The sequence below is a fragment of the Adiantum capillus-veneris genome, chromosome 18, assembly GCF_014529385.1.
Source record: "Adiantum capillus-veneris isolate H3 chromosome 18, ASM1452938v2, whole genome shotgun sequence".
Taxonomy (NCBI): domain Eukaryota; kingdom Viridiplantae; phylum Streptophyta; class Polypodiopsida; order Polypodiales; family Pteridaceae; genus Adiantum; species Adiantum capillus-veneris.
In genome coordinates, this window is record NC_140948.1 from 65,476,555 (window position 1) to 65,486,518 (window position 9,964).

At 41.5% G+C, this 9,964-nt stretch overlaps 1 pseudogene; it reads left to right on the top strand.

Moving 5' to 3' along the window:
* Positions 1-1,385: 1,385 nt before the first annotated feature.
* On the top strand, positions 1,386-1,772 carry LOC147435802 (tubulin beta-3 chain pseudogene; annotated as a pseudogene).
* The last annotated feature ends 8,192 nt before the right edge of the window (positions 1,773-9,964 follow it).

Sequence of the window (9,964 nt, forward strand, 5' to 3'; positions counted from 1 at the left end):
CTAATGTTTGCATAAGCAAGATGTATGATCTCCATGCGTTGTTGATGATTGGCATGATGACGAGTCTAGACCCCAAATTCAGTCCCTAGCTCCTAAACCGTTGTATGATCACTCCCCCTGCATGAGGCGTTGGAGTTGATTCCTTCTTGTCAAGTCCATTCTCAGCCCAAATTGTAAAAAAGATATCCATCTTTTTTCTCCCTAAGGGGGGAGGTGTGGTGCAGTGATAGGATTTGACGCCCATCTGCCCTTCTTAAGGCATTTTGCCGGTCGTATGAAGGCCAAAGTTTTTTTGAGTCTATGGCATTGGAAGGGCTTGTTCAAAAATTATCCTTCTATAGAGAAGGGTGAAAAATAGAATACATGTCAATGGAAGGGCTAATTAAAAAACATTTTATATATATTAATGCTCATTTACAATATCTATATGTATATTGGTTATACTCATTGACAGAATATAGTATCTTGCGTTGTAAATTATGCTAAATTTTCTCATTGGAAGGGCAAACTGAAAATAGACCCTTCTATAGGGAAGGGTGCATTTTTCTACAACCCATATTTTGAAAGAATAGGTTGCCATTCAAATCCTAACACTGGTGTGGTGTGTGGTCGTGTAGGTAGAGTCTGGCCACCTAGTGTGGTCGGACATGTTATGGTCATAACCAACTCTCTAGCATAATATAAGGAGGTGCCCTCTCAAGGTAGAGGGAGACTCAGCTTGAGCATAATCCCTTGTACATCACATTTATGGTGTGTGGGTCCTTTAGGTTGTGTGTCCGACCAATGTGGGAGGACACTTGGTAGTTCTTGATGCTAGCCAGCTTGGAATGTAACCCCGCCTTTTAGTATAAGAAGAGGTGCTCTCCTTTGAGAGAGGGCGCACTCATTGGGTCTCAATATTGCTCTACATTTGGGTACACCACATTGGTGGAGGTGACGGGCACGTAGGTAGTTAGAGGACCCTTCTTGATTCCACATTTCTCGCTCCCACTGCTTGCTGTATGCAGCATGACGTTCTTGTTTGATACTGGGTGAGAGAGGTGCTAAGAGGAGGGAAGCCATCAACTAGAGGGCTGCTGCTGAGGCATGTGGATGGGTAGCTGCAGAAGAACAAGAACGTGTTGCTGAGAAAGCAATAGCAGAAGCAAGGGAAAGAGCTGCAGTTGAACGAGTAGTTTCGGGTGCAAGCTGGGAGCAGCAGCGAAGGAGTGAAGGCTAATTCTCCGCCAGCTAGTTCACCAAGGCAGGCCTCCGAGCACACATGCCTTCACCACAGGTTTTTGCCTGCAGCCACATAGGCTTTCACCTATCTGTTTCTAGCCACCTACGAGCCATACAACCCCCCACTGTCCGTCCATTAGTTGGTGGAGGACGCAGATGAATCCATGGTTATTGACAATGAGGCCCTCTATGATATCTGCATCCGCACTCTGACGCTTGTTACCCCCACATTTGGTGACCTGAACCATCTCCTCTCTTCTACCATGAGTGGAGTGACCTGCTGCCTGCGATTTCCTGGACAGCTTAACTCAGATTTACACAAGCTTGCGGTCAATCTGATTCCTTTCCCTCGTCTGCATTTCTTTATGGAGGGATTTGCTCCATTGACTTCTCGTGGCTCTCAGCAGTATAGAGCCCTTATTGTGCAAGAGCTCACCCCGCAAATGTGGGATGCCAAGATATTGTGCAAGAAAGGACTTCGAATGATAGAGGTTGTGCAAGAAAGGGCTTCGAATGAGGCAATTCTGCCACATCAAAATTATGCTGCATAAAAACCAGGCTACGATGGAACAACAAGGGAGTTGCTGCAGCTTTGTTGCAGAGGTGCCCGTTCTTTCCGCTTTCATAGTCGTGATGCAAAGTTGGTTCTTCAGACATTTTTCTTCATAAAGTTCTAGTTTTTTTTTTAATCTTCTAGCAGAGTTTTTCCAGTTGTATTGAGCATCAAGTCAATTGAGCCCACCAAACCCCTTTTGGAAAAGATGTAAGACGTAAAAAGATCCCATACTGGTTATTATGATGCAGCCCTCAGTCCTTCCTCGTCTTCTCCATTACATCGGGATAGTGACCTGATGTTTGCATAAGCGAGACGTACGCATTCCATGCCTTGATGTGTTCGGCATGATGATGTTCTCTCTTGTCGAGTAGCCAAGTTCAGTCCCTAGTCCTTGAGCCATTGTATGATCACTCCCCCCAGATGAGGCGTCGAAGTTGATCCCTTTGTGTCAAGTCCCTTCTCAGTCCAAATTTGTAAAAGATGTTCATCTTTTTCTCCCTAAGGGGGGAGGTATGGTGTGTGGGTCCTTTAGGTTGTGTGTCCGACCAATGTGGGAGGACACTTGGTAGTTCTTGATGCTAGCCATCTTGGAATGTAACCCCGCCTTTTAGTATAAGAAGAGGTGCTCTCCTTTGAGAGAGGGCACGCTCATTGGGTCTCAATATTGCTCTACATTTGGGTACACCACAATATTTATTCGTGATTATCCTCGTTCCCACGAGTCGGAAATTTGCAATTCGAGTTACGTAAAATCTTGTACTTGAAGGTAATTTGAGTGGGCATAATCTCACTTTGAAGAAAGCAAGTTGAATTCAAATCTATGAATGTTCCTAGTCCGTCTCTAATTAATCTCTCCCTGATGAATTATAAATTTGTATAATCCGTCATCTCCATCTTCTACGCCTTCTAGTACCAAAATTTCTCTATTTCTTCTTCGTACATAAAACGTATACTCAATCCAATTAAGTATTGATTTCCTAATCATGCATGAGACTCTTATTCACTATAAGCAGATCCTAATCAAACTAGTTGTCAAAGACCTAGTTAAGTGGTTGATAAAGTTGGTCTTGGTTAATTATACTACATAATGATCAAACTAAGAAAAAACAATCAATTTGACAAAAAAATTATTATCAACAGAATTAAAATAATAAATAAACTTAGCTCCAAGCTATGATTGTCATGACTCTTTTTGTGGATGTGATGATCATATCACCAAGAGCATTTTGATGGCTCTGATACCACTACAACAACTAGGCAAAGGACCTGCAAAACACCAAAACGTACTACAAGCCAATAAAACAATTGATTTGCATACTTAATGAATCCCACAAGCACATAATCGAAGCTATAAACGAACACACACACACACACACACACACACACAGCATGTAGATGCACCTCGTAAAGCAGAGTGCTACACTGGCATGGCAAGAGAGAACATATGAGAGAAGAGAAAAGCGACACAGGCACTGAGTTCAATCTCCCCCCGTGCAAGAGTGAGCATTTTTCTCTTGCACATATTTATTTATAGATTTGTTGAATGGTCAAAATGATTACAAACTGTCTGTCTAAATAAATAGAAAGTGATTGTAGCTCATAAACAACACAAGTAAATAATTAAATATCTATATCTTGTTATACCCTTCACATAGTCCATATATTTTGCCACATATCAATTGCATTAAATACAAATTTATCCATTTTCATGTGCACTTTATCGCATGTGTCAGAGGCTAGGAACTTGCCAAACACTGTGTGCGAGCCATGAATGGCTGCAAGCACACAACTAGACGATCCTAACAAGCTCAAAGGGGCAATGGTGTGTCACTCACTGCTCAATGCTTTTCGTCGTGAAGGATCCTGTTCCCCGAAGAAGAGGGAGTTGTCGTTGCCACGCTCAACCGCCTCGTCGACGTCGATATGCCGCCACAACTCTCTCTCTCTCTCTCTCTCTCTCTTTCTCAAGCATACACACATACACACTTGATCACACAATCAGAAGAAGATAGAGGTAGAGCAAGAGCACTTCGATCTTAGCATGCATCTCAAAGAATGGGGTTTTTAGGTCAAAATGGACCTTTTATAAGAATCTGATCTATTCACACATGAACATCCACCATGACCAATCATTGCAAAAAAATTGTAAAAATAAGATAAGTGGTGCACCTCTCATCGACGATCACCTACGCACTGATAGCCATTTTTCGGCTCTCCATAATTGCCATAGTAAGTTACTCCACCCTACCAAATTCACCCAAACGCTATGGCTATCCCTACCATTTCACTGTACATAGGCGTGTGTGAGTTAGGGGGCTTTTCCCATATCTTCTTAAAAACCCTCAGCTAGCTAGTCACTGTGCTAGTTGAGCCAAAAAAATAAAAAAATAAAAAAATAAAAGTATATTATGACCTCTTTGTGTGTAAATATTTCATTGTATATATGGCCTAAATATAGGGATTTTTTATAATTATTTTGGTATTTTATTTAAATATTTCTACTTAGGTGTGTGTTTTATTAAACCTATGTACACCTTCTTTCATCCTCTTACACCATAATTATATTTTTTGCCAATATGTACATACTCTAACCTCATATTTTTCCTTTATACAAATCACTCCCACATTTTCACTCTCACCCTCGTGAAAACAAAAAATTGATTTCTACTCATTGGTTACTTTTATTATATTATTTACTTGCATACCTTTTCCTCTTTCACCCAAAATAATTCAAGGAGGGACCATATCATATGATTCCAATATCTTTCCATATCCATAACTCCTCCATATTTTTATTATTATTTTTACTCATTATTCTAACACCATGTGCTCATTGAGCTAAAGTCCATGAATAGTCCATACACTAGTCCCACCATGTATATATTTCTTTATTCACCAATAATCCTCCTCCATGCATGGGTCAAGGGCAACTTGGATGCTTTGTATTATAATATGACAAAGGAGGGGCTCACTCTTGGATGCATTGTACAAATTCAACAAAGGAGGGGGCCACTAAAAGACTTTTGCAGGCATAAAAAACAGGCTTTTTGGTGAGAATTTTGACACCTATCTCCACTCCAAATTTGGAGCGGTGGTCAAAAGAGAAAATGTAGCCCACGCTCTGAGTAATTACCTCAAATGTTTTCATGATTTTTGGAGCTACCAGCGGTGAGCTATGATTTTTTGAGTGGACCCCAGTCTGCCCACTTTTCTCACAAGTAGCTTTTAGTCTTCTCTCACCCTTCCACACACCTACTCACTCTTACACATCCCTCCCTCTCCTTCCCTCACTCAAACCTGCAATTTCCATGGCTTCTCCCACCCTCTTCACCATTACCCTTCTCTCTCATCCCTATAGTTCTTTTATGAACCTCTTCATACATACACCATCTCTATGCCTCTCTCTATTATCTCCAAAGTACAATTCCATCTTAACCCTTATATATATACATAAATTCAGCATGTGTACCATGCTTAACCTCTACAAATCAAGAGATCTCATCAATGGAATTACCATTTTCATCGTGATAATCAACCTTGGCGGCGGTGGCGTAAAGAAGAGAAGACGAAGAAGAAGATCGATAGTCATTTTGAGAACCTACACAAGTAAGTCCAAAACTTCTTCAAGCTTCACCATCACAAGGATTTGCTCACTTCATTCAACCATCTTACTTCAACCATCCACCTCATTCTACCCATTGTAAATGTAACATTAACTTTCTAGTGATTACTAACACTAACCACTAACATACTAACACAAAATAGCCATTGACCTAACCATAAAAGACACCTCACCTCAAGACATGTGTATAGTAACTCTCTCTCTCTCTCTCTCTCTCTCTCTCTCTCTCTCTCTCTCTCTCTCTCTCTCTGTCTCTCTCTCCTTACTTACTTTCACCTTATCTACCATCAATAATGCTCTCTTTTGAGCCCACACCCATGACTCAAGCAGACAAAGAAGGCCCGCAATGTTTTGATATTCAAAAAAATCATAATCCTGATTTGTTAGCTTGTAAATTAGGATTTCCAATAATCTTTATGAGGGGTCTCCAACATATAAATAGGCCCCTCTCCTTCTTGTACAACAACCTCCAATATCTCACATAGCACCCCAACACTCTATGCGTGAGGAGAGACTTAGGTGTAGCAACCACTTGTGAGCTTCACTCTTGGTGTGAGAGAAGCCTTCAAGCTACACATTGTAAGTGAGAGAGCGTGAGTTCCACAAATCTCAAAACCACTATTGTATATGCTCCTTCATCATCAATAAATTGAGGTTTGGTGCATCAAAGGCGTGATTCGACGTTCAAATCTTCGTCCTTCCATTTGTGCAATACGGTTTGGTGAATTCAAGGTGACTTGTGTATTTTGAGTTTTTATCGGTTGATCTTGATTTTAGAAAGTGTTTTAGTGTGTTTTTCATTGCCATTTTTTTGTCCATTGTAAGAGGGTATTGTGTTGAGAGGTCTCCCACACCCTAAGACAGTGTGTGTGTGTTTTGGCAATGTTTAGCAATCACTAAGCATTGAGTGAGTTTTGTACAAGTTCGATGATAGCATCATAACGAACCATCTCCATTTGCAAGTCACAAATAAGGTATTACGCAAGATCCTTTCCTCTCTCTCTTCCCTTTGCTCTAGCTCTCTCTGGTCCATTTCATGTGTGTCTTGGTGTGAGGTTGCTTGTGTGTGTTGTGTGGTGCATCTTCTTGGTTGTGCCAAAAATCTCTCTTGCGTCCTAGTTCGCATACCATAACTAGGTGGTGCCCCTATCTTGTTTGGGTTTGGCTGTGGGTTTGTTGTTGTGTTGTGCTTGTGGTTGCCCCAGCCCCAATTGAGCAGCACGGGAGCCTTGAGGGGTGTTTAGAGGTCGCCTCTCTTGTTGCCCGCCCCGGACTGCCCCAATTTTGGTGCCCCCACTGAGGAACAGGCTTGTGTATGTTTTGTGAAGGCGCAACCTTTAGAATAATCAAGTAGGTTGCATGAATCACCAGAATTTGTATGGTCCCTTCATTCCCATTGCAAGGCAAAAGGTACACATAATTGTTAGTACTAAGTTGCAATTTCAGCGAGTAATTCGTAGAATTTTAGGTCCTCTTAGGTTGGTAGAGATAAACGCATCAGTAAATCCTTTTATTTTGCCTCTCATTAGGTACGACCTTAGTTTGGACGTCTATATTTTTGTTTTGTTTTAAGAATTAGGTCATGCATAGACCATGGATAATGGCCCAGGAATACAGGTTTTTCCCTTTCATTTCACTCCACACATTAGAGTAAACATTGCAATTAGTAGAAAAATCCATTTTCAACAACGTATTGTATTCATGTTTGGTGCCCAAAGAGTAGGAGAAATTATCGCGTCACCAAACCCTATCATTCTACCTCTTATTGATTATCATAGGTCATTTGATGTGAATATTTTTATTTTGTTGTAGAATAGATTGCAATTTAGAAAATATTATTGTGTAAATCTTTTAAAGAAAGAAAAAACAAAAACGCGTCACTTTGAAATCAATTCAATGGAGAGCCAACACCAAATGTCTGGATATCCTCTTTTGTTTGGAGAGCCTGGAGAGGATGCAGAATTATTTCTAGCAAATTTCAAGATGTCTTGCCGTATCAAGAGGATAGTAATTGATCAAGAACGTGTAGAAATGTTTGAGGTGGTCCTTAGGAAAGATGTTAGCACTTGGTTTGACTCTTTGCCTGAGGAAGTTAAAGGGAATTACACAAAAGTTTTGAATCGTTTCAAGAAATACTTCTTTGATCCCCAAAACACTCAGAAATTATGGCAAGACATTGTTTCTCATAAGCAAAAAGACTTAGATGACTACTACTTGTACAAGCAAGAGTTCCTACGTCTTTGGGCTCTATGGATACGAAATGTTGCTAACCCTGGTGATTGTGCAGAATTTCTAAAGAAGGAGAGGTTCATAGACGGACTCTTTCCTAACCTTAAGGTAAAAGTTGAGGCGGGTGCACCTGCTACCTTTGATGCAGCTGAAACTAGGGCTGCTGAGAAATATAGGAAACTCAAGTGCTTAAGGGGGGAGGTTCCAATAGAAGGTCTTAGACCCAAAGGTAAGTCACAAGCATCAACATCTAAGGAGCTTCCTGAGGTAACGGCAGAAGTGATTGAGAAGTTAAATGAATCTTTAAGCAGCTTGTCAATTCACCTTGCACAAGCCGTAGGTCCAAAGGGACAAGCAAAAAGAAGTCTGAAGAGCGAGACCGACGACCTAGGAGAGTCTTGCAATGTTGGAATTGCGGTGAGTCTGGACATGGGATGTATAATTGTCCTTGGCCCCGTGGGGAGCCAGGGAGACCTAACTTGAATTACCCAGTGATGAATGCAGGTGAAGGAACTAGTCAGCAACCACGGCTTATACAAAGGCCAAATGGAGCAAGACCACCTCCACAAGTAGTGGAAGGAGTTCCACCTTTGCCAGACCCAAACGTGCATGTGGTAGAGGTGACAAATTCAAGAGAGGTTGACATGGAAGCAAATGGCATTAAGCGTGGCCGAGGGAAAGGTAAGGAGAAAGAAGGAGTTACATCACAAAGTGACCATGGACGAGAAAAGAAGGCAAAGGAGACCAAGGAATCTAAGAGGACTCGACATCGTATCAACCTCCAACACTTTCCTCTTGGACATGGAATGGCTCCATATAACCTGTTGGAAGACATGAGAGGTAAGGGTCCTGATATCTCATGGCCTCGATTTCTTGCATTATGTCCACAAGTTAGGAGGGATTTAACAAGGGCAGTTAGCACTAGGAGAAAGGTAAAAGAGAGTGTGCATGTTGTAAAAATTGCACAAGCTGAAACGAATGAGGACATTACACCTGTGCTAGATTGTTACATAAAAGGGAGATTGGTTAGGAAAGGTCTAGTGGAAGGGGGTGCACAAATTTGCATCATGACAGAGGGACTCATGCAAAAACTAGGCATGCACATCCATGAGACACCTGAAATTAAGGTCAAGATGGCAAACAATAGCAAGGCTAGGTGCGTAGGCATTTGTAAAAATGTTTTTGTGGAGGCCTTTGGCATTAAGAAGGCAGTGGATTTCTATGTCATGTCTACCAAAGGAAATGGTTACCCATTTATCCTAGGGAGACCATGGCTAATGAAAATGCGAGCTTTGCAGGATTGGGAGAGTGGAAAATTAATTTGCAGGAATGACAATCATAAGAAGGTTGTCTTTGACATGAAGGAGCAACGCCAAGAGGAGCTCCATGAAGAATCATCTCAAAGTGAGACGGAAGAAGGTTGGACCGATAGCACTTCAGAAGAAGAAAGTAGCGGCAGCATTATTGAAGAGGAGTCTTCCATCGAAGTCATGGGGGTAAGGTTTAAGCCAAGAAACCAAGAGACCTCTTGTCAAGGCTTGGAGGAGGTAGGTCCTCAAGAGAACGAAGGTGTTCAAGATGAAGGGATGCTGGAAGGTATGCTATCAACAACACTTACAAAGGATGAAAGAGAGGAGTTCAAATGTGTGCTAAGGAAGTTTCCTAAGCTTTTTGCTAAAGACTACACCGATGTGCGTGGGGTAAATGTTGTTCAACACAAGATTGAGTTAAAGCCTGAGGCCACACCTAAAGCTCAGAAGCTACGAAGGCTAGGAGTTATAAAGGAGCAGGCTCTACTCAAGGAGGTAAGAAAGCTTCTAGCAGCAGGTTTCATTTATCCAGTGGAGAATTCAGAGTGGGTCTCTCCTATTGTTGTCACTCCTAAGAAAAATGGCAAGTGGAGGGTGTGTGTGGATTACCGTCCCCTCAATGAGGCAACAAAAAGAGATCACTTTCCCCTCCCATTCCAGGATGAGATACTAAATGAGGTAGCTGGTCATGAGAAGTACACTGTGTGCGATGGTTACTCAGGTTACTTTCAAATAGGGATTGCATTGGAGGATCAATTGAAAACAACCTTTATCACTCCTTGGGGTTGTTATGCTTTTAGGGTCATGCCATTTGCTCTGACAAATGCTCCTGCAACATTCCAACGTTTCATGAACATGGTGTTTCAAGCATTCTTTGGAAAGTCAATTAGGGTGTTCATTGATGATTTCTACATTTATAGCTCAAAATCATTGCATCTACAAAGGGTAGAAGAAGGTTTAAAGAAGCTCTATGACATGGGAGGTCAACTCAACCCCGACAAGTGCCATATAGGTGAGAATGAAGTG